At 46.7% G+C, this 22,926-nt stretch overlaps 2 non-coding genes across 2 annotated transcripts; one reads left to right on the top strand and one right to left on the bottom strand.

Moving 5' to 3' along the window:
* Positions 1 to 8,065: 8,065 nt before the first annotated feature.
* On the bottom strand, positions 8,066 to 8,147 carry trnas-gcu (transfer RNA serine (anticodon GCU)). The gene has a single exon. It is a non-coding gene; the product is annotated as a tRNA-Ser (tRNA).
* An 869-nt stretch (positions 8,148 to 9,016) lies between these two features.
* Positions 9,017 to 9,105, top strand: trnar-ucg (transfer RNA arginine (anticodon UCG)). Its single transcript is given in 2 exon segments — positions 9,017 to 9,053; positions 9,070 to 9,105. It is a non-coding gene; the product is annotated as a tRNA-Arg (tRNA).
* Positions 9,106 to 22,926: the final 13,821 nt, after the last annotated feature.

Below are 22,926 nucleotides of genomic sequence, written 5' to 3' on the forward strand. Positions count from 1 at the left end.
GTAAAGCCGCATTTGTTTCACAAATGTCCTTTAGGGAAGGAGAATATTGGCCTTTATATGGTTCTTATGTGACTGTAGAGACAAGAATCCTGTGGATTGTTACGTTAATCCTCTGATCGGGGAAACTAGAAAGGCGCTAATAAAATCAGAACTGCCTGTGATGCTCACTGCCCGTGAAACCGAACAGGAAAAGGAAACAGAATTTCACAAGTTGAAATCAAAGCTACTTACTTTGAGTTTAAACGTTAGTCTACTGCTGACGGGACAGGGTTGGAAGGAATGAGATTCGCTGATGACAGGAGGTTTTGATAGACATGGATTGTGTTTGTTGTGTCTGTACAGTTAGAAGTCTCACGTCACAAATGAGAAGACTACAGGCAGTCCCAGTGACAAGTCTGCATGACCCAGGTTAAAATATTAACAGGGCAGGAGACTGAGGGGAAAGAGACAGCATCTTAGAGATGTTTAATAAACACCGATTATAACAACATCAGCAGTAGCTGAGTCTACGTCCACACTACGCCGGATAATTTTGAAAACGCCGCTTTCGAGTAAAAAATGACAGGCGACCACACTACGCGTTTTTCAAAATATCTCCGTCCACATTAGACGGATATTTGGGCGAATCTCCTCCCACTGGGCATGCGCAGGACACACAGAAAACGGTGTACTTGGTGCGCGTTTGTCCAGTTAGAGTCGAAAAACTTAAAAGGACTTGCTCTTGGCTCTCGCGCAAGAGGACTTAAAACTAAAAAAAAACAAATACTGGAGCGTATGGAGGCAACCGACAGGCAGTTCACGGACAGTATGACCCGGCTGACGACGAGCATTGAAAAACTGACTAACTCTGTTGCATTAATAAAGCACCTTGTTAAATATATAAAACGTCTGCATCGGTGTTATCTTTTGTTTCCATACAATGTTACATTAGGTTGTTACACATCTATTGTCAGAGAAGTACTTGCATAAGTAGGTGAAGCACCTTCATACAAGCAAGGTCAGAAAACAGGGCAAAGTGAATATACTTATTTATTCAGTAAGCTATGGGTCAAGGTATTTGGTGAGTACATTTCTAACCCTTCTGGCTTCAGTCTCGTTACCGTCTGTTCTGAAATTGTTGGGTGGTTGCGTTCAAGAAAACAACGAAATGCCGCGCTGCGGCGATCTGTTCCGGCGCGTCATGACAGCGTTTTTCAATAGTCAAAGAAGCTCACTTTACAAATTAACTCTCACGCCATTCACACCGACTGCCCGTTATAACAGCCGTCCGGCAGTGCTTGCGCAGCACCAAGCAGAAGCAGAAAAAGTATTGTTGTTGTGGTGTTGTCATTACAGCGTTTTTAAATCTCTCCATTTACCCCGTACACACTACAACGGGTATTAGGCGTTTTCAGATTTATTCACTCTGGAGATCGTTGCTGAAAATCTCCGTTTTCGGGGGATGAAAATGCCGTTTCAGTGTGGAGAGAAGGTGTAAACGAAGAGAAAAAGTTTCGTTTTCAAAATTATCCGACGTAGTGTGGACGTATCCCAGAGACGCGTGAGGTCTCTGCTTCCGTATAAGTAACAGAAAGGTACTTACCCGGGATACCGACAATTATAATCACTGTGTAACAAATAGTCCTCTCATCAAGCATTGTTAATCCAGACTGTTAGTATTTACAGTTCTGTTCGGAATGTTCCTAATTTCTAAATGTTATAAGTTGTAAATAGCCAGTAAATAAACTTAAACGGTTATATCAAAGCCCAAATAGCAGATTTCTTTTACGCCCACTGGGTAAAACTCTTCACCGATCACACGTTGCTGAGAGTCCACCGCGTCTGAATGTTTCCGTCCGAAATGTAGCTGAAGCACAGAATGACGTACTTTTATAAAATAATCGGTTACAAAATGATGAAAACAACTCGTACATGGACTGGTGCTAATTACTGCTAATTAGCAATTATTTCTCTACTGCCAATGGGGAAATAACACGCCTTATTTCATTGAACTGGACGCAACACCAGTTTTAAAGCCTCAAGAGACGGCCGATGCTGGGATTACAACACCAAGTACGATGTTGCCAAACTACTCCGGCAATGACAGGACATTATCTGAGCATCGCTGGTGGCGACAGTAGTCTGTAATCCTGTTGTTGAGTCCACCTCATCAGCGCTGATTCCACTCCAACATGGAGTCTCTGCCTTGCTATTTCTCTCTGTGATGACGCACCTTTAATATCATTCACTTACTTTGCTCCGGTGATTTTTTTTTATCTGGATATGATACATTAACATTAATGTTTGTTTTTTTTTTGGCGCAAACCCTCACTGTTTGCACTGTAACCGGAGTCAGTAGTAAACACAGATAATGGTTGCGAGAAATGCAAACCAATGACTCCAGCATTACAGACATTATCGGCTGCTGTCCCAGAGACAGAGACAAATAGAAGGCATTGTATCAACACCAGTTTAAATGCAAATAAGTACTAGTAACGATATTACAGAGTGACCAGGTGATTTTCGAAATTGGATTTCAGAAAGAAATTGACTCAGAGAAAAAGTGCGTATGAAGCTGCTGAACAGAGATGAACTGCGCTGTGGAACATCAATACACGCGCACAGCGAAACATCAGGATATATAAAGCGAGCTATTCCTGAAACTCGCTGTTCTCGGGTTTAGATAGAGAAACATGCAGAAGTAGGGGACCTGGGTTGTTTGACATTTCATGAAACATCAGATTACAACACGAATTCTTCGTCAATTGCGGACATCGGTAACAGAGTGTAGGTCCAAAGAGAGACGTATTCGAAAGAACACAGCATTCTGAAACCAGCATCAATAACTGAGGTTTCGGCTGTGCAGTGGCTTAAAATTACAGCTGCTCAAATATCTGCGTGTCAGGGAAAGGAGATTAATGGTATATCAGGGAGCATTCTGGCATTAATTCTCGAACCTTTTTCTGTGCGCATGAGAATAAAATGGTTAATTGTGTTGAGGATCTGGATTCTATGAAGGGTCAACATAAGCTGTCTCGCCCACAAAAAACAACTGTCCATATTCGTCCGCAGATGCTGCCTGACATTAAAAGTTCCGCCAGCATCGTGCCTGTTGCTTATAGGTTCATTCACAGGGGTTTCTGTGCTTACACAGGGCCAAATCAAGTGCCGCGAAATTCAGAAGTTAATTCCAAATTGATTTTTAGAATATACTATGTTGTTTTGGCAACTTATTGCTTAACTCACTGGCTAGATTTGCACACAAAACGTGGTATATATTTCTGCCTACAACAGACTATGAGAGGAATGGGAAGTGGTCCCATATTGATGCCACGCCACATCCAGGCTGACGGACGTACATTTCCCCCCGCTGGAGATCATCCCGCAGTTGCATTTGGTAGCAGAGTCACAGAGCAGAGAATCATAGAGCAGTACGGTACTGAAACAGGCCCTTCTGCTCATCCGGCAGTGCCGAACTTACACTCTCCCTAGTCCCATGGGCATTGCATCCGGACCACGCCGTCCATAACTATCCCATTGCTCTTTAATGTTGAAATCGGTCCCGCATCCACCATTTCCGTTGGAAGCTCGTTCCACAGTCTCACTGCCTTGAGAAGATGTTCCACCGCATATTGCCCTGAAATATTTCACTTTTCACCCGTAACTTATGAGCTCTCGTCTACTCTAGTCAAACCTCAGTGTAAAACGCCTGTTTGTATTTGCCCTATCTCTGCCCTTCACAAATTTGTACATCTCTTTACAAAAGTTCCCGCTGACTCCAACGCTTGGGGGAACCGAAACCTACTCCTAACCTACTCGATCTTTTCCTCTAACAGCGGCTCTCAAGTCCCTGCATCATCCTCGCAATTTCTCTCTGCACTCCGTCAAAATAATTGGTATCGCTCATGCAAGTAGGCGACCAGAACACATACAATAATCCATGTTAGGCATTACCAACATCATATACAACCTCTACAGAGCATCACAACTCCTGTACACATCACTCTGATGTCTGAAAGCCAATGCACCAATAGTTCTCCTTCCGACCCGATCTGCCTGTGAAGCCGCTTTCTAGGAATTATGAACCGGTCTTACCAGGTCCCCCTGTTATACCGCAGTACAGACTGCCCTGTCTTTTACAGTGTAAGTCCTGCCACGGTTTGCCCTCCCAAAGCGATACACCACATGCTTACCTGTATTCAAGACCATTAGCAACTCCTGCTGTCAACTTCTCATCCAATATTGGTATCATTCGCAAATCTGCAGATTCTATTTATCAGATTATCACTCAGATCGTTGATATATATGACAAACAACAATGGACGCAGAGCAACACCTGCTTTACACCAGTAACTACAAGCCTCCAGTTAGAGAGACCACCATCTACCAGAATCCCTGGATTCTGCCTGTAAGACAAGGGTTTCCAAATGATTTATGCCATGGAGCCCGACTATTTACCGAGGTGTCCGTTCACACCAGGAAGCGAAACCCTGCTGTAAACCAATGTTGAATCCAATTTACTACTTCATCCACAGTGCCAAATGACTGAACACACCGGACCAACCTCTCATGCCGGATATTGACAAAGCTTTTGCTGAAGTTAACCGGGCAAAAGCCTTCATCAGCTTTCCTGCTAACCTCCCTGAAAAACTTGGTAATATTACTGAGGCACGCTATAACACGCACAGACCTACATCGACGAGCAATCTCGGATCAGGCTGTGTGCTGTGTACACACTTTGATGATAAATGTACTCTGAACTGTGAACAAGTTGGGAGCTTTATTAGGAAGGCGTGCTGGCCTTCATTTGTCGGGAACCGAGCTCAAACGTGGTGAGAAAATGTTTGCAGATCTATAACGCACAGGTTAGACCACACTTGAGATGTTGTGTTTAGGAAAACGGTGGAAACGTGAAAGTGGGTGAAGAGAAGATTTACCGGGATACCAGCTGGGCTACATACGCTGTGGTTTACAAACAAGAAGTGTTTGTGCATTGGATGACGCTGTCTGATCCTGTGATGGAAATGGGTTCACCAGGAGTCTTCAAAGGTAACTGCATACACAGATGACGGGCAATTTATGTGTAGATATCGATCTCAAAGTTAACGAGACGGCTCCAATAATACTGAGCACAAAGAAGGTAAGACCATAAGGCCATCAGGAGTAGGAGCAGAATTAATCCAGGTCGCCCATCGAGTCTGCTCCACCATTTTATCATGGCTGATCCAATTTTCCTTTCAGCCCCAGTGTCCCGCTTTCTCTCTCCCGAACCAGCACAATGAAAAGTCTGTCACTTTCCCTCTTAAATATACATAAAGACTTGGTCTCCACAGGTGCCCGTGGCAAAGAACTACAGAGATTCACCACTCTCTGGCTAACGAAATTAATTCTGTTCGCCGTTCTACAAAGACCCCCCTCTACCCTGGGGCAGCGTCGTCTGTTCCTAGCCTCTCTCGTCATAGAAATTATCCATCCCAATTCCATTCATAGAAATTATCCACCCCACATCATTTCATAGAAATTATCTACCCCACATCCATTCATAGATATTATCCACCCGACATCCATTCATAGAAATTATCCACCCCATATCCAATCATAGAAATTATTCACCCCACATCCATCCTTAGAAAGTATCCACCCCACATCCATTCTGTCAAGACCTTTCACCGTTCGGTATGTTCCAATGACGTCACAGCCCATGTTTCTGAATTCTGGTGAACACCGGGACAGAGCCAACAAACCCTCTTCATATGACGAGCCATTAATACCTGGAATCGTTTTCGTAAACCAGGCTTGGGCCCTCTATAGTTTCGGCATACCCTTTCTAAGCGAAGGAGCGCAGATCTGCTCACAACACTCAAAGTGCAGCCCTAACAGTGATATACAAAGTCTGAACCTTATATTAGATAGGGCGAGTGACCTCTTTCTAGAGCGTTCACTGGGTTATTTCTGTGGTGGCCAGCGAAACTGATTTCCCAAAGAATGGCCCTCCCTCTTTCCTCCCTTTCCCCGTTCGGAATCAGAGGATTCTCCCCCTTATCGCTTTGTTAAACCTGGCTTGTACTGATACAATCAACGTAGACTTTCACTACCCACGGGAAACTGCAGAATGACGCGCGAAGCAGCGCCGGGTCAAAATGCCGAAAGGCATCCTCCCGGGGATTCACAGATATCGGACCCGAGGGAGCGGTGTGCGGCCAGTTAGATGAGTGAGAGTGGGGAGTGAGTGTGTGGATTCACAGATGTCGGACACGAGGGAGCGGTGTGCGGTCAGTTAGATGAGTGAGCGTGGGGAGTGAGTGTGTGGATTCACAGATATCGGACACGAGGGAGCGGTGTACGGTCAGTTAGATGAGTGAGTGTGATGAGTGAGTGTGTGGATTCACAGATATCGGACCCGAGGGAGTGATGTGCGGTCAGTTAGATGAGTGAGAGTGGGGAGTGAGTGTGTGGATTCACAGATGTCGGACACGAGGGGGCTGTGTGCAGTCAGTTAGTTGAGTGAGAGTGGGGAGTGAGTGTGTGGATTCACAGATGTCAGACACGAGGGGGCGGTGTGCGGTCAGTTAGATGAGTGAGTGTGTGGATTCACAGATGTCGGACACGAGGGGGCGGTGTGCGGTCAGTTAGATGAGTGAGTGTGTGGATCCACAGATATCGGACCCGAGGGAGCGGTGTGCGGTCAGTTAGATGTGTGAGTGTGGGGAGTGAGTGTGTGGATCCACAGATATCGGACCCGAGGGGGCGGTGTGCAGTCAGTTAGATGAATGAGGGTCGGGGTGTGCTGTGGCTTGCTGTTCGTGTCGATGTTCCCGGTGGGTGGTGGGGTTCTGTAGTCGTTGAGCAATGGGCGTCTGCTGAGCGTGAGGGGTCAGATGGGGGCTGCGGGAGCGGCTGCTGTGCAGTTATGGGCCCACAGAATCAAGATTAGGTACCCTGGTCTTGTGTTGCTGCTCAAGCCAGTGCGGGAGCGGAGATGCAGCTTCAGTGATGGTGGGGTGGTATGAGAACGGCTTCAGGGTCTGACGGGTGAGATATGGGCTGGATGGTGTTCGATAGAGGTCTGTGGTCAGACCATGGAGAGGATTTTCATGTAGTGCTAGAGTCGAGGGCCAGCGGGCACAACCTCAGATAATGACGTCCCTTTAGAAAAGGACGAGAAGCAATTCCTGTAGACAGAAAGTTATGAATTTGTGGAATTTATTGCCACGGACAGCTTGAAAGGCAAGTAACTGGGTATATTTATAGCGGCGTTTGAGGAGGTGGACAGGTAGTAAGGGTGTCGAATGCGACGAGGAGAAGGCAGGGGAATGGAGTTGAGAGGAATGATGTGTATGACCATGAGGCCATAAGACATAGGAGCAAAATTAGGCCGTCTGGCCCATCCAGTCTGCTTCGCCATTCAATCACGGCTGATCCTTTTATCTTCTCCTCATGAACTCCAGTTCCCAGCCCTCTCCCCGTAACTTTGGTGCCATCTCCAATCAAAAACCTACCAATCTCTGCCTTAAATGCGCCCAACGACATGGCCTCCACAACTGGATGTGGCAATAAATTCCACAAATTTACCACCGTTTGGCCAAAATCTTTTTTGAAAGGGCGCACTTCTATCCTGACTCTGTGCTCTCTCATTCTAGACTCTCCCACCATGGTAATCACCCTTTACACATCTACTCCGGCTAGTCCTTTCAACGTTCAAATAGTTTCAATGAGATCCCCTTCTCATCCTTCTGAATTCCAGCTAGTGGAGTCCCAGAGCCATCAATTATCCTTGTGAACGTCCTCTAGACTCTCTCCAATGCTAGCACATATTTCTAAAGATGAGGGACTCAAAACTTTAGACTGTTCACAAAACTGAAGGTGAGGCGTCAGCCGTGATCGAATGGCGGAGATCGGTCAGCCGAATAGCCTAATTTTGTTCCTGTATTTTGTCGTATTGAGGCCAAATTTAGTGATAAATTAATGATGAATATTGCTTTTCATGACTCACGTAACGAATTGTCTGGCGTCCCTGTGACAAAATTTGGAGGCTTGGATGTTTTAAAGTGACAGTTTCAAAGGTGGTCCCCCGATTCACATGTCGCGACGAGGATGGGATTCGAACCCACGCGTGCAGAGCACAATGGATTAGCAGTCCATCGCCTTCACCTCTCGGCCACCTCGTCTGCTCTTTCCTCTGTTGTGTTCCGAAGTTCTGAATTTTTTCACAGCATTTAAAACTTCTGCTTAAGGTCCACACATGTGTGTTCAGATTCTATGCCGATTTACTTTGCTCGCCGTGCTTACCAGAATTCATGGAGGTGGATAAAGACAGTTTAGAGAGATTTGTGCCAACCACAGGAAACATGGAATTAGTTATTTTATGCACTTTAGACGCTATGGACGCATGGCATAAGTATCGATTCCGTGCTCTGTAACTCGGAGAAACTGTGAATGTTTTGAGTTGTAAAATGAGATAAATTTATGTTGAATTAAATAAGATTTCAATAGCTTTGATAGCATGTTGCTCGATTTCAAGTAAACAGATATTATCGGAATTTGCCATTTGGTTCGAGAATGACGACTTTCCGTGTATTGGGCAAATGCAATAACCCGATAGTTACCACATTACAGACACGATGACACGCTCTGCGCAGCCGCAGATCCGAACACCCGAACGCTTACCCGGCACAAACACATGGCGGCCCGGCTCTGGAATACCAAACCAATGGCTGAAATACCTAAAAAGAGATCGAGTTCACTCTATCAATAATGTATTGAATGTGGTGGACCATTTTCTCTTATTCTAATCCCAGAATAAAACGCCGCTGCAAGAGACAGTGGGATGTGCCTTTGAGAATTCCTTTCTGTGTGATAGAAACAGAATATTGAACAGCCCAGAGCAGGAATGAATGGAGAGATATTGACAACAGTGATCGAATGTTCACCTGGAATGAAATCACTGCATGCGAGTACTTTTAGCTCGGCGAGGAAATCATTCTACACGGGGAAACTCCTTGCAGCATTCAGCATGTTCCCCATTCTCACAGAATACGGCCGTGTGGCCTAATGGATAAGGCGTCTGACTTCGGTGTTTGATTAGAAGTCATCAGAAGATTGCAGGTTCGAGTCCTGCCGCGGTCGTTTTGACAAACTGGCGGATTCGGTTCCATTCTGTCTCTCACTCTCTGCAGCATGGTTGTCTCAATTCCGCGTGGGGATTAATGGGAGTACTACACCCTCGGGGAAAACGTAACGCCTCGTATTCGTTGTATGCAACATATAATATTATGTGTCTATTCCGTGTGTATTTCTGCAGACACTTTCATAAACAATTGGTTGGAGCTTCTCAGACGCTCAGGAGGAGCTGCTGCTGGGAAGGTGAAGTTTATTTCACATTTACCTCCGTCTCCGAGCCCGCCTTATCGGCAAGAATTCATCGCCCAGCGCTGACGGTACATTCTCCTGTCTCCAACCCCCCTCCTCTTCCTGGTTCTCTCCCTGCTCTGGGATATCTTCATCACTAATTGCCAACTAGACATCAACCGCCTCAACATCAGGAATACTCACTTCTCCTTGAACTTTACCCCCTCTGAATACACTGCACCTCCAATCTCTCAGCACCAGTCCAAACCTTACCAACAATCCCGCAGACAGGGTGCTGCTGTTGTAGAGTGGCGGACTGACCTCCACCTTGCTGAGACACGGTGGTACCTCTCAGACACATCCTCATGCCTACACCTTGAATAATCCCGACTCCGGACTATCAGAGAACTGTCTCCGACATTATCACTGACATCACCAACTCTGGAGTACCTCCATTCCCTGTGGAGAACCCGTGGTTCCATTGCCCTGAACTGCTCTCTTCTACCTCCTACTCGATTCACAAGTCTGCATGTCTGGGTAGGCTCATTGTCTCTGCCTGCTCCTGCCCCACTGATCCTGTGTTCTCATCGCTCCAGTCCATCCTATGCCCCATTCTTCAGTCCCTTCCCACCGGCATTCCCAAACCTTCCCGTGCTCTCGATCTACTCACTAACTTTCAATTCCCTGGCCCTGACCGTCTCATTTTCTCTATGGACGTCCAGTGCCCCTATTAAAAGGGCCCTAAAACTTTCCACATTTCTCAAGGAAAGAACCAGCCAGTTCCCCTCCATCATCACCATCCTCCGTCTGACAGAACCGGTCCTCACAGCAACAGTTTCTCCTTCAGTTCCTCCCACTTACTCCAGATTCAGTGTGTAGCCATGGACACTGGCATAGGTCTCGGATATGTCTCCCTTTTCGTTGGCTAAGTAAAACAGTCCATGTACCAAACCTTTCCGCGGTAATGCACCCCCAACGCTTCCACCGCTACATCGACGAATGTATTCTGCCGCTTCATGCACTCACGCTGAGCTCGACAATTTCACCCACTTTGCCTCCAACTTCCACCCTGCCCTTAAACGTCTCACTCAATGCGAGCAAGACGATGGAAGGAGACCCCAGAGGTCCATGGGCCAGTCCTCATCGGAGGATCAGAGAGGGAGAGCAACTTCAAATTCCCGGGTGTTACTATTTCAGTGGATTTGTCCTGTACCCATCACAAGTGCAATTGCGAAGAAAGCACGGCAGCGCCTCCGGTTTCCTAGGAGCTTGCGGAGATCGGCATGACACCTAAAACGTTGACATTTTTCTACAGATGCGTGATGCAGAGTGTAGTGACTGGCAGCATCATGGCTTGGTGTGGAAACATTAATATCATTGAACGTAAGTTCCTACAGGATGTGATGGATTCGGCCCAGTACATGTCCGGTACATGCTCCCACCACTGAGCACATCTCTGTCTGGGGACTTTGCCATTGCTCATTTGGTGGCTGGTGGGCGCTGATGCGTTTTGCTGAAACGTTGGGGGGCGGAATTGATCCTGTGCTGCTGATTGTGTTGATTTATTATTCTCCTCAACCCCCATTACCTGTTCTGCCTGTGACCTTTGACACCCTGACTGATCAGAAACCTATCAACGTTTGTTTTATAAAATCCCAGTTGCTCCACCTTTACAGCCGTCCATAGTAATGAGTTCCCCAGATTCACCACTCTGATGGCAGAATTTTATCCTCATCTTTCTTCTAAAGGGGCACCCTTCAATTCTGAGTCAGTGCCATCTGGTCCTCGACTCCCTTCACCACGTGAATTATTCCCACCACATCCACACTGTCACCGTCTTTCAATATTCTATAGTTGTCAATAATATGCACCCACATTTATCAAACGCCTCTCACGCGCAAACCCTTTAATTTCGGGATCATATCGTCCCCATGGCATCATCAATGGTGACGGGAGAGGTTCCAGAGGATTGAAGGTTGGCAGGTATTGTTCCCTCATTCATAAAATGGAGTAGAGATCGCCCAGGAAATTATAGACCAGTGAGGCTTACTTCAGCGGTTGGTAAGTTGATGGAAAAGATCCTGAGAGGCAGGCTTTATGAACATTTGGAGAGGCATAATATGATTAGGAATAGACAGCATGGCTTTGTGAAAGGCAGGTCGTGCCTTACAAGCCTGATTGAATTTTTTGAAGATGTGACTAAATACATTGATGAAGGTAGAGCAGTAGATGTAGTGTATATGGATTTTATTAAGGCATTTGATAAGGTACTCCATGCAAGGCTTATTGACAAAGTAAGGAGATATGCGATCCAAGGGGACATTGTTTTGTGGATCAGAATTAGCTTGCCCACAGAAGCGAAACAGAGGTTGTAGACGAGTCATGGAGGTCAGTGACCAGTGGTGTGCCTCGGGGATCTGTTCTGGGACCCCTACTCTTCGTGATTTTTATAAATAACCTGGATGAGGAAGTGGAGGGATCTGTTCGTAAATGTGCTGATGCACGAAGGTTGGGGGTGTTGTAGACAGTGTGGAGGCCTGTCAGTCGGTCATCGATATTATGCAAAACTGGGCTGAGAAGTGGCAGATGGAGTTTAACCTAGATAAGTGTGAGGGGATGTTGCCGGAAGGGCGTTAGGTAACGTTCAGACGGCTAAGGGGCTCCATTCCGGATTTGCTGTCTCTGTTTACTCCCATAGCGTTCGTCTCTCTCGAGGCTGCCCAGAAGGCCGTGGGGCTATTTACCCATAGCTGGGGATCTGTTCACGAGCACCAGGGCGCGTCCACACACCGGCGGGCCTGCGAGCCACGTGTGCGGGAGCCAGACGTCCTCCCTGCCCTTTGTAGTTCAGCCTGAGTCCGAAAGTAGTTCAGTTTCCCTGTGTCGCCAGCGAGTAGGCACTATATGAGGCTCCCTGTTGGAAAGGCTATAGACTGGCAGGGAGAGAATTACACGTTCAGCTCTCCTTTTCTCCTCGCCGAAAGTGAGAGCCACAAACACTACCCACTACACTATCACACTAGACGCGTTACAACAACCATATTGACACATATCTGTGACCCTGATGATATTATGCACCTTGTGAATGTCACCCCTCAGCGATAATTTTATGCCTCTTCTATCCAAATGTTCACCCAGATCAAACTCTCTGCCTCCGCTGGGCGCTCACACAATTGGTTTCTGATTTGTAGCAACTCACCTGGTGAGGATCAAAACGATCCGATTTTCTCTGTGTTCGTTACACTTCAGAACCATCGATGGTGCCTGGCTGCTGACGTCTCCTTGCGTGGGATGTATTGCAAACTGGTTATTGTCTGCCGATTATCGCAATCCTCTCAGCCTCAGGGTGTTTCGCTACAGCGGACACTAACCGATCCAGTTTATCGGGTTCCTTCTGGTTTAGGACTATTCCTTTCACAAATACCGAGATACAGTGGAACCGTGTCTGGCATTTTGTTCCATGAAACTCCAATGATTCCACAATGTATTGAGCAGAACAATGTGCAGCAATATCATGTCTCTGTTCTTATGCACCGTGTTTCGTGTAATTAAAGGAAGCATACATTCCAGTGTGGATGGAAATGTTGGGCTGGGGATTCATCGTTTAGTGGTCCCGGGAATCGTTTGCATCCAGGAAGCCCTTCTGTTCTCACCCTGGTCCGGGCAAAGAAACGCGGGGAAATACAGCGCACATACTTTGGTGTTTTACCTATCGGGATCTATGGACTGAAAACTCTGGAACGGCTCGTTCCTTCAGACTTATCACCGACCTAATGTCATTGGCATGTGTTCTAAACTTATCAGACTTCCCCACAATCTGTTAAAGTCGCTTAGAGTCTTTGGAGCAGCCGGTAAAATAGGTTGAAAATCGGCGGATGGAATTTCATGCAGGTATCTGCGAGCTGTCAGAGTTTGGGAGGACATACACGTTGAATGTTCGGTCACCGATGAGTGCGGTAGAACAGAGGGATCCGGGAATAGAGATCCGTAATCTCTCGAAAGCGGCATCACAGGTCGACGGTGTCGTTAAGAGAATTATTTTGTACATTGACCTTCCTAAATCAAGGTATTGAGTATCGGAGATGAGATGTTATGTTGGAGTTGAATAAGACGTTTGTGAGGCCGAGTTAGGGGAGTATTGTGCGCAGTTATGGTCTGAAGGAAAGCTATCAATAAGACTGAAAGAGTTCATAGAGATTTTACAAGAATGTTTCGGGTCTTGAGGACTTAGTGGTGTGAGCTTCTTACCAGAATAGAACATATCCAATCGACTATTGAAACCTGTTTCCGTTGATACAGTGAATCCCGAGAAGGTTTATTGTAAGCGGGACAGAGGGAATGAACTGGCCCGACACCCAGTCTGAGTGTGTGCAGCTCTCACAACATCTTCTTCACGCGGTGAGCACCGTGTCCGCTTCCCGCTTCCCCGCACCCACCCCTCACCATCCCCTCACTCCTCAGCACACCCTCCTTTCTCAGTCTCACTACGTGAGCTCACCGTGTCCGCTTCCCGCTTCCCCACACCCCTCACCATCCTCTCACTCCTCAGCACACCCTCCTTTCTCAGTCTCACTACGTGAGCTCACCGTGTCCGATTCCCGCTTCCCCCCTACCCCTCACCATCCCCTCATTCCTCAGATCATCTCACTTTCTCAGTCTGACTACGTGAGTTCACCGTGTCCGATTCCCGCTTCCCCCCACCCCTCACCATCCCCTCACTCCTCAGCACACCCTCCTTTCTCATTCTCACTACGTAAGCTCACCGTGTCCGCTGCCCTCCCCACCCTCACCATCCCCTCACTCCTCAGCACACCCTCCTTTCTCAGTCTCACTACGTGAGCTCACCGTGTCCGATTCCCGCTTCCACCCCACCCCTCATCATCCTCTCACTCCTCAGCACACTCTCCTTTCTCAGTCTCACTACGTGAGCTCACCGTGTCCGATTCCCGCTCCCTCCCCCCACCCTCACCATCCTCTCACTCCTCAGCACACCCTCCTTTCTCAGTCTCACTACGTGAGCTCACCGTGTCCGCTTCTCGCTTCCTCCCCACCCTCACCATCCTCTCACTCCTCAGCACACCCTCCTTTCTCAGTCTCAGTACGTGAGCTCACCGTCTCCGCACCCGCTTCCCCCCACCCCTCACCATCCTCTCACTCCTCAGCACACTCTCCTTTCTCAGTCTCACTACGTGAGCTCACCGTGTCCGATTCCCGCTTCCTCCCTACCCCTCACCATCCTCTCACTCCTCAGCACACCCTGCTTTCTCAGTCTCACTACTCCATTTTCTCTTCCTCACCCCTCTGTTTCCTCTTACTCTTCTCTTTCGCCTCTCACCCTAACACTCCCACTGCCTTCCTCACCTCCCTCTCCAACTCCCCTCACTCCCACTTTATAAAACTCTCACTTTCCTTCTCCCCCTTTTTGTCTACAATCCACCCCCACCCACCGCCCCTTCACAGACCGACAATGACTCTCTGCCCGTGTTCATTCGGGGATATCACCCCATCACTTTCAATGTGCGATGGTGACAGAGAAGCAATTGTCGGAAAGGCTTATTCTGGTGTTTGGAGATTGGAGTTTACAGGCATTCAGAGCTGGCTGACCCAAAGGAGAGAGAGACATAGAAGGTGAGTGGGGAGAGAGAGGGGAGAGAGAGAGAGCGCCTGGGGAGCGAGAGAGAGTGACCGGGATAGAGAGAAGCGTGAGTGGGTGAGAGATGGGAGTCAGTTAGGCGATGTGGGGGATGGGAAAAAACGGGGTGGGGGCAGAATGGCGGTAAATGTGATTGACATTGCTGAGAAATAAATGTGGAGTGAGAGACGGGGAGAGGGTGACGGGGCACAGAGAGCCGTTGGGAATAGGGTGACAGAGGAGAGAGTGGGGATGGGGTAGGGTTGGGTAGAGAGACGCGGTACAGAGACAGACGGCGTGAGAGACTGGAATAGAAACGAGGGCGATGGGGGAGATGAGCAAGGGAGAGAGACGGGAAAGTGCGAGGGAGATGACAGGGGAAAGAGTCTGGGAAGGATTGTGAGGAAAGAGAGTGGGGAGTGAGAGAGAAATAGAGAGAGCAAGAGAGAGAGAGAGGGATTGGGGGAATGGAGGAGAGAGTCACACGGAGATGGGGAGAGGCGAGGGGTGTGAGAGACGGTAATGTGGGAAAAGAGAGACTGGGAAAGAGTAAGATGGGAGAGAGATGAGACGACGGGAGAGGGATGATGGGAATAAGAGGGAGGAACAGTTGGGGGCGAGATAATAGGGGAGGGTAAATGACTGACACAGAGAGACTAGGGGAGAGAACATGGGAGGAGAGAGTGTTGAAGGAGAGAGGGAAAATGGGCTGAGAGAGACTGAGAGAAAGAGAGGGAAAGACTGGGCAGAGACGGGTCGAACTGTAGAACTGTGGAAAGAGAGCAGAAAAGCGAGGGACTGATGGAGAGAGAGAGAGAGAGAGAGAGAGAGAGAGAGAGAGAGAGAGACGAGGAGAGGGAGTGAGCGTGAGACGGGAGAGCGAGAGAGACGAGAGAGCCGGGAGAGCCGTAAATTAGGAGAGGGTCTGTTGAAAATGACTTTCTCAAAGGGCTGAACCTAAGATCATGGCATCTCCAGGCAGCTGGTACACAGTTAGATCTGGACAAAAGAAGTGAGCAGCGTTCAATGGAAAAACATATCCCAAATGCATAACTTTTCAACAGAGTTCAAAGCGCCCTTCCTTCTGCTTCGATGTGCAATAAAACCATACGGACTTCTGCCCTCACCTGTTCCTGTGGTTTATAGTCTGACAATAAACTGATCCCAAGGTGAACAGTGAATCAGACTGCACCAGCTAAACCGAACCCGGATGCGAGATATTATTCCACTCTGGGGAGAAAGTTTGGAGAGAAAGGTAACCATTGCCATCGTGTACTGAAGTACAAATTCTGGCTCGACTCACATGTTAGGGGGACATTCAAGCAAAATGAGACTTTGTGTGGTTTAACACAAACGTTGTGGAACAGAGTGTGACGTTACGAGCTGAATATGGTGAAGTTCAGGTTCATGAGCGTGTTATCAACTGAACTTTGCTCAGGGTGTGTTCACTTACTGTTAGGGACAGAAAATTCAGTTGCTCGGTTTCACTGAAAACAGACTCAGGAGACCAGCACCAGGTAAGAACAGAGACGGTACTGGGCAGTGTTATGGTGTTTTAATAAGCCCATTTGTCTCGGCAATATTTCTTGTATTGCTACCATATTGTCTGTAAAATGGCGCGGCTTTACGGATCTGGGAAAATCAGGTTGGTACTGGACACCAGAATGGGGAGTTTGTAGAGTGCCTACGGGATGCATTTTGGAGCAGCTTGTACGAGAGCCGACCAGGAATAAGGCTATTCTGGATTTAGTGTTGTGCAATGAACAGGATTTGATAAGTGATCTTGAAGTAAAGGAACCATTAAGAGGTAGTGACCATAATATGATAAGTTTTTATCTGCAAGTTGAGAGGGATAAGGGCAGATCAGAAGTGTTAGTATTGCAGTTGAACAAAGGAGACTATGGAGCCATGAGGGAGCGGCTGGCCAAAGTTGACTGGTCGGATATCCTAGCAGAAAAGACAGTGGAACAGCAATGGCAGGTATTCTTGGGAATAATGCACAAGGTGCAAAATCAGTTCATCCCCCGGAGAAGGAAGTATTCAAAGGGGGGAAAGTGGCCACAGTGGTTGACAAAGGAAGTCAGAGATAGCATAACATCGAAAAAGAAGTATAACAGAGCTAAAGTGAGTGGGAAGACGGATGATTTGGGAAATATTTAAGGAGCAACAGAACTTAACTAAAAAAGCAATACGGGGAGAAAAAATGAGGTATGAACGCAAGCTAGCTAGGAATATAAAGGAGGATAACAAAAGTTTTTCTAGGTATGTGAAGAGAAGGAAGATAGTTAAGAACAATGTTGGGCCCTTGAAGAATGAATTGGGAGAAATTGTTATGGGAAGCAGAGAAATGGCAGACGAATTTAATAAGTACTTTGGATCTGTCTTCACTAGGGAAGACACAAGCAATCTCCCAGATGTATGGATGGGCCAAGGACATAGGGTAACAGAGGAACTGAAACAGATCGACATTAGGAAGGAAAGGGAGATGAGTAGACTGATGGGACTGAAGGCTAACAAATCTCCTGGTCCAGATGGTCTGCATCCTAGGGTACTAAAAGAGGTGGCAATGGAAATTGCGGATGCATTGTTGATCATTTTCCAATGTTCCTTAGATTCACGATCGGTTCCTGAGGATTGGCGAATGGCTAATATTATCTCACTTTTTAAGAAAGGAGGGAGGGAAAAACAGGGAACTATCGCCCTGTTAGCCTAACATCAGTAGTGGGGAAGATGCTAGAGTCCATTATTAAAGATGAAATAGCGGCATATCTTGATAGCAGTGATAGGATTGGGCCGAGCCAGCATGGATTTACCAAGGGCAAATCATGCTTCACTAATCTATTGGAGTTTTTCGAGGATGTAACCAGGAAGATAGATGCGGGAGATCCAGTGGATGTGGTGTACCTTGACTTTCAGAAGGCATTTGATAAGGTACCATATAGGAGATTGGTGGGTAAAATCAGAGCTCATGGCATTGGGGGGAGGATATTGACATGGATAGAAAACTGGTTGGCAGATAAAAAGCAAAGGGTAGCAGAGAATGGGTGTTTCTCGGAATGGCAGGTGGTGACTGGTGGGGTGCCACAGGGCTCGGTATTGGGACCACAGCTGTTTACGATTTACGTCAATGATTTAGAGGGAGGCATTGTGAATAACATCAGCAAGTTTGCTGATGATACTAAGCTGGGTGGCAGTGTGACATGTGATGAGGATGTTAGGAGAATTCAAGGTGACTTGGATAGGCTGGGTGAGTGGGCAGAAACTTGGCAGATGGCGTTTAATGTGAATAAGTGTGAGGTTATTCACTTTGGGAGCAAGAACAGGAAGGCAGATTATTATCTGAACGGTGTGGAGTTAGGTAAGGGAGAAATACAAAGAGATCTAGGAGTACTTGTTCATCAGTCTCTGACGGTGAATGAGCAAGTGCAGCAGGCAGTGAAGAAGGATAATGGAATGCTGGCCTTTATTACAAAGGGAATTGAGTACAAGAGCAAGAAAATCCTTTTGCATTTGTACAGGGCCCTGGTGAGACCACACCTGGAGTATTGTGTGCAGTTTTGGTCTCCAGGGTTAAAGAAGGACATCCTGGCTGTGGAAGAGGTGCAGCGTAGGTTCACTAGGTTAATTCCTGGGATGTCCGGACTGTCTTACGCAGAGAAGTTAGAGAGACTGGGCTTGTACACGCTGGAATTAAGGAGATTGAGGGGGGATCTGAATGAGACATATAAGATTATTAAGGGATTGGACAAGATAGAGGCAGGAAATATGTTCCAGATGCTGGGAGAGTCCAGTACCAGAGGGCATGGTTTAAGAGTAAGGGGTAGGTCATTTAGGACAGAGTTGAGGAGGAACTTCTTCTCCCAGAGAGTTGTGGAGGTGTGGAACGCGCTGCCTCAGAAGGCAGTGGAGGCCAATTCTCTGGATGCTTTCAAGAAGGAGCTAGATAGGTATCATATGGATAGGGGAATCAAGGGTTATGGGGACAAGGCAGGAACCAGGTATTGATAGTAGATGATTAGCCATGATCTCAGAATGGCGGTGCAGGCTCGAAGGGCCGAATGGACTACTTCTGCACATATTATCTATTGTCTATTGTCTATCATCTAAAACGATCTTGGTGATTGTTGTGATGACTTGCAGCAGACTGAAAATCTTGAGCACGTAGGAAGAGGATGTGCTGAAGCTTCAATGGGGACGGGAGAGTTTCCGGAGGATTGGAGGGTTGCGGATGTTTTTCCTTTATTCAAAAAAAGAAGTAGAGATAACCCAGGGAATTATAGACCAGTGAGTCTTCCCTTAGTGATTGGTAAGTTGATGGAGGAGATCCTGAGAGACAGGATTTATGTACATTTGGAGAGGTATAATATGATTAGGAATAGTCAGCATGACTTTCTCAAGGGCAGGTCGTGCTTCACAAGCCTAATTGATTTTCTTGAAGAGGTAATAAAAGAAATTGATGAGGGTAGGGCAGTAGATGTGGTCTACATGTCTTTTAGCAAGGCATTTGACAGGGTCCCTCACGAGAGACTCATCTAGAAAGTCAGGAAGCATGGGATTAGTGGAAACTTGGCTGTTTGGATAAAATGTTTGGCTTAAAAGAAGAAAGAAGAGGATAGTTGTGGAAGGAAAGTATTCTGCCTGGAGGTCGGTGACTGGTGGAGTGCCGCAGCGATCTGTCCTTTGAACCCTGCTGTTTGTGATTTTTATCAATGACTTGGATAAAGAAGTAGAAGGATGGGTGAGTAAGTTTGCGGATGACACGAAGATTGGAGGAGTTGTGGATGGAGCTGTAGTTTGTCGAAGGTTACAAGACGATACAGACAGGATGCAGAGTTGGGGAGAAGAGTGGCAGATTGAGTTCAATCCGGATAAGTGTGAGATGATGCATTTTGGAAGGACAAACCAGAAGGCTGAATACAGGGTTAATGGTCGGTTACCTAAGAGTGTGGATGAGCAGAGGGACTTTGGGGTTCAAATCCATACATCTCTCAAGGTTGCTGCACAGGTTGATAGGGTAGTTAAGAAGGCCTATGGGATGCTAGGCTTCATTAATAGGGGGATTGATTTCAAGAGTAGAGAGGTCATGTTGCAACTCTACAAAACTCTGGTGAGACCACACTTAGAGTATTATATTCATTTCTGGTCACGTCATTATAGGAAGGATGTGGAAGCTATGGCGAGGGTGTAGAGGAAATTTATCAGGATGTTGCCTGGATTAAAACAAGTCTGATGAGGCAAGGTTAGCAGAGCTGGGACTTTTCTCTTTGGAGCGTAGAAGGATGAGAGGGGACTTGATAGAGGTCTACAAGGTTATGAGAGGCATAGATAGGGTGGATAGCCAGTACCTGTTTCCCAGGGTACGAGGGCATATCTAGAAAGTTAAGAGAGGAAGGTTTAGGGGAGATATCAGGGGTAATTTTTTTTGCACAGTGGGTTGTGGGTGCCTGGAATGACTTGTCAGGGATGGTGGTAGAGGCTGACACGTTAGGGGTATTTAAGAGCCTCTTGGACAGATACATAGATGAAAGAAAATTAGAGGGTTACAGGGTAGTGTGGGATTGTACTTTATTAAGGAGTATATCGGTCGGCACAACATCGAGGGCCGAAGGGCCTGTGCTGTGCTGTAGTGTTCTATGGTTCTATGGTTCTAATGACTAACACTCTAGTGGAGGTGGAAATATATAGCGTAGCCCTAGATAGGTATAATAATAATAATAATAATAGATGGTGCATTTATCCCTCCAAACATTACCTGCGACTGCCAAAGAGCCAACGATTTAGTTTGGGTAAAATGTGTTATGTATCTCCAGGAAGGCTTTGTGAATTAAGATGTAGATGGTCCTCGATTACAAGTGGTTAGACAGAACAGATAGAACACACGTTCAAACTAAACACCTAAATGGTGCGAATCGTAATTTCGGTGGCCTAAGGGATAAACTCTCAAATGTTATTCGCAAACGTCGGACAAGTTTGAAGATTTTAAGAAGATATTGGTGGCATAATATCGACATTAAAGCAAAGGACAGTGCTGGCAGAAGTATGCAAGCTCTTTTGGCAATTTTCAATATGGGCACGGTCAGGACAAATTAGGAGGTATGTGCCAGATATATGCAGCTGACCTCAAGCCAGTTCCTTGTGGACAACCTCTTGCTGGCGAATGACAATGGGATGTTGTGGTGAATGATGGTGTCTACAGATCGAGGTTCAGTTTGGCAGGTGGAATGCAGCTCAGGTAGGTGCCGCATATGCAGGTTAGAAGGAATTAATGCGCAGAAATGTTTCTAGTCAGGTCGAAATAAGAGATTTATATTAATTTTACGAGTCGTAGTGTTCTACTTCCTGAAGGTTAGTTTGATGGTAAAGAAGGTAAGTGAGATGCTCACACTCATTTGCAAAGGACGCGAATTTGCTCCTACAGATGGCGTCGATAGCAAGTTATTGGGTGCAGCTAAGAAAATGTTTGATATGCTGTTGATTTGTGAAGGGATTAACGCATTATGTCGGAAGGAAAGGGTTTGTGGTTGAGAAACGTATCACCCAAGAAAGAACAGCAGAAGTGCTCGATGGAACCAGAGAGCCAATTCTGCTTCCGTATCCTGTGTTTTCATGGTCTTAACACGAGCCTTTCGACCGTCAGAATTAACTATCGGGTCTTCGTTCAAAACCTTAATAATGTGTGTATCGACGCTTCGACAGTGTTGCGTCCATTAAGACTCCTTGTTACCTTCTAAAAACCCAGGGAAATGAGAAATAATGGCTCCTTCCTCACAATAGATTTTCTGTAGATGGAAATTGGACCTTGTTGCGTCATTCCGTCTGCAGGAGAGCACATCACACAGTTGATACCAAATCATTGGACATAGATAAACACAGTTCAAGATAGGATTTCCGTACACAGTGATGATGTCTGCTCACAGCACGTTGACCGGCGTGCCAATGTTGGATATCATCGGCTAAATCTTTTTACTGTGCTGCCGATCACTCGAAGCATGGAGCAGACCCGATCTGATCTGAGGAGCACCCAGAGTGAATTCCGCCCGGTCACCTTGTGACAACAGAATTTCGCCAGGTTCTCCCTTTCCGAGAAGCATCAGCCATTTAGGTCACTTGACCAATGAGTATTTTCGCAGGAGTTGGAGAAACGTTATCGAAATTGGTGTGGCGGTGACAAGAGTGTGAATATTCTGAAAGAATATAAATAAAAAGTAAGATGATTTTAATAATTTGTAACAGGCGGATGTCGCAGGCTGCGGGTGGCGAAAGGTCTGTTCCATTGCTATGTTCCTCTTGGGCCCCGTTATCTAGTGACCGCCAGTTCTGTGGTGCCGAGATGGAAAACACTGCGACCGCCTCTGACTAGAGCTCAGATATTTTGTTTATTAGTTACTGAAATAATTAACATGAACGGATATTTCGCTGAACTGATGAACTGCTCTCTGAACCTGGACTGAGTCATCCCATAAATAAACGTGTTTGTGCAGCAATTTAATATCTGCAGCATATCTGCGGAGAACTGAAATATGATTTCCGAATCGTTGTAATACTTTGGGTCGAGCCCGGCAATGATGTAATAAAGGAATTCGGCAACTCTCACCGACCACAGGATGATGAAGCTTCCGGAGATGGTGAGAAGTAAGATCACAGACCTCCTCCTGCTCTCCATCTCCGGGTCACTGCAGTTCTCCGTCTTGCTCTGACCCCTCAGCCGCTTACGGACGCGACTGGTCACCAAAATGTGTCTGACTGTCAGAGCGTTGAGCAGCAGTATTAAGACAAACGGGAGTAATGGAGTTAGAACGGTAGAAAGCCAGTCATAGCCCACCCACCCGGGATCCGTATTGTGGTCCGGCCTTTGAATACAGTCCCAGGGTATATTGTCAATCACTTTTGCAGGATGATAAACAAAAAAAATGAGCACATCTTTGAAGCAGAGCAGAACAACGGTTGTTGTCAGATTCACAACCGCA

This window comes from Mobula birostris, chromosome 13 (assembly GCF_030028105.1).
Source record: "Mobula birostris isolate sMobBir1 chromosome 13, sMobBir1.hap1, whole genome shotgun sequence".
Lineage (NCBI taxonomy): Eukaryota > Metazoa > Chordata > Chondrichthyes > Myliobatiformes > Myliobatidae > Mobula > Mobula birostris.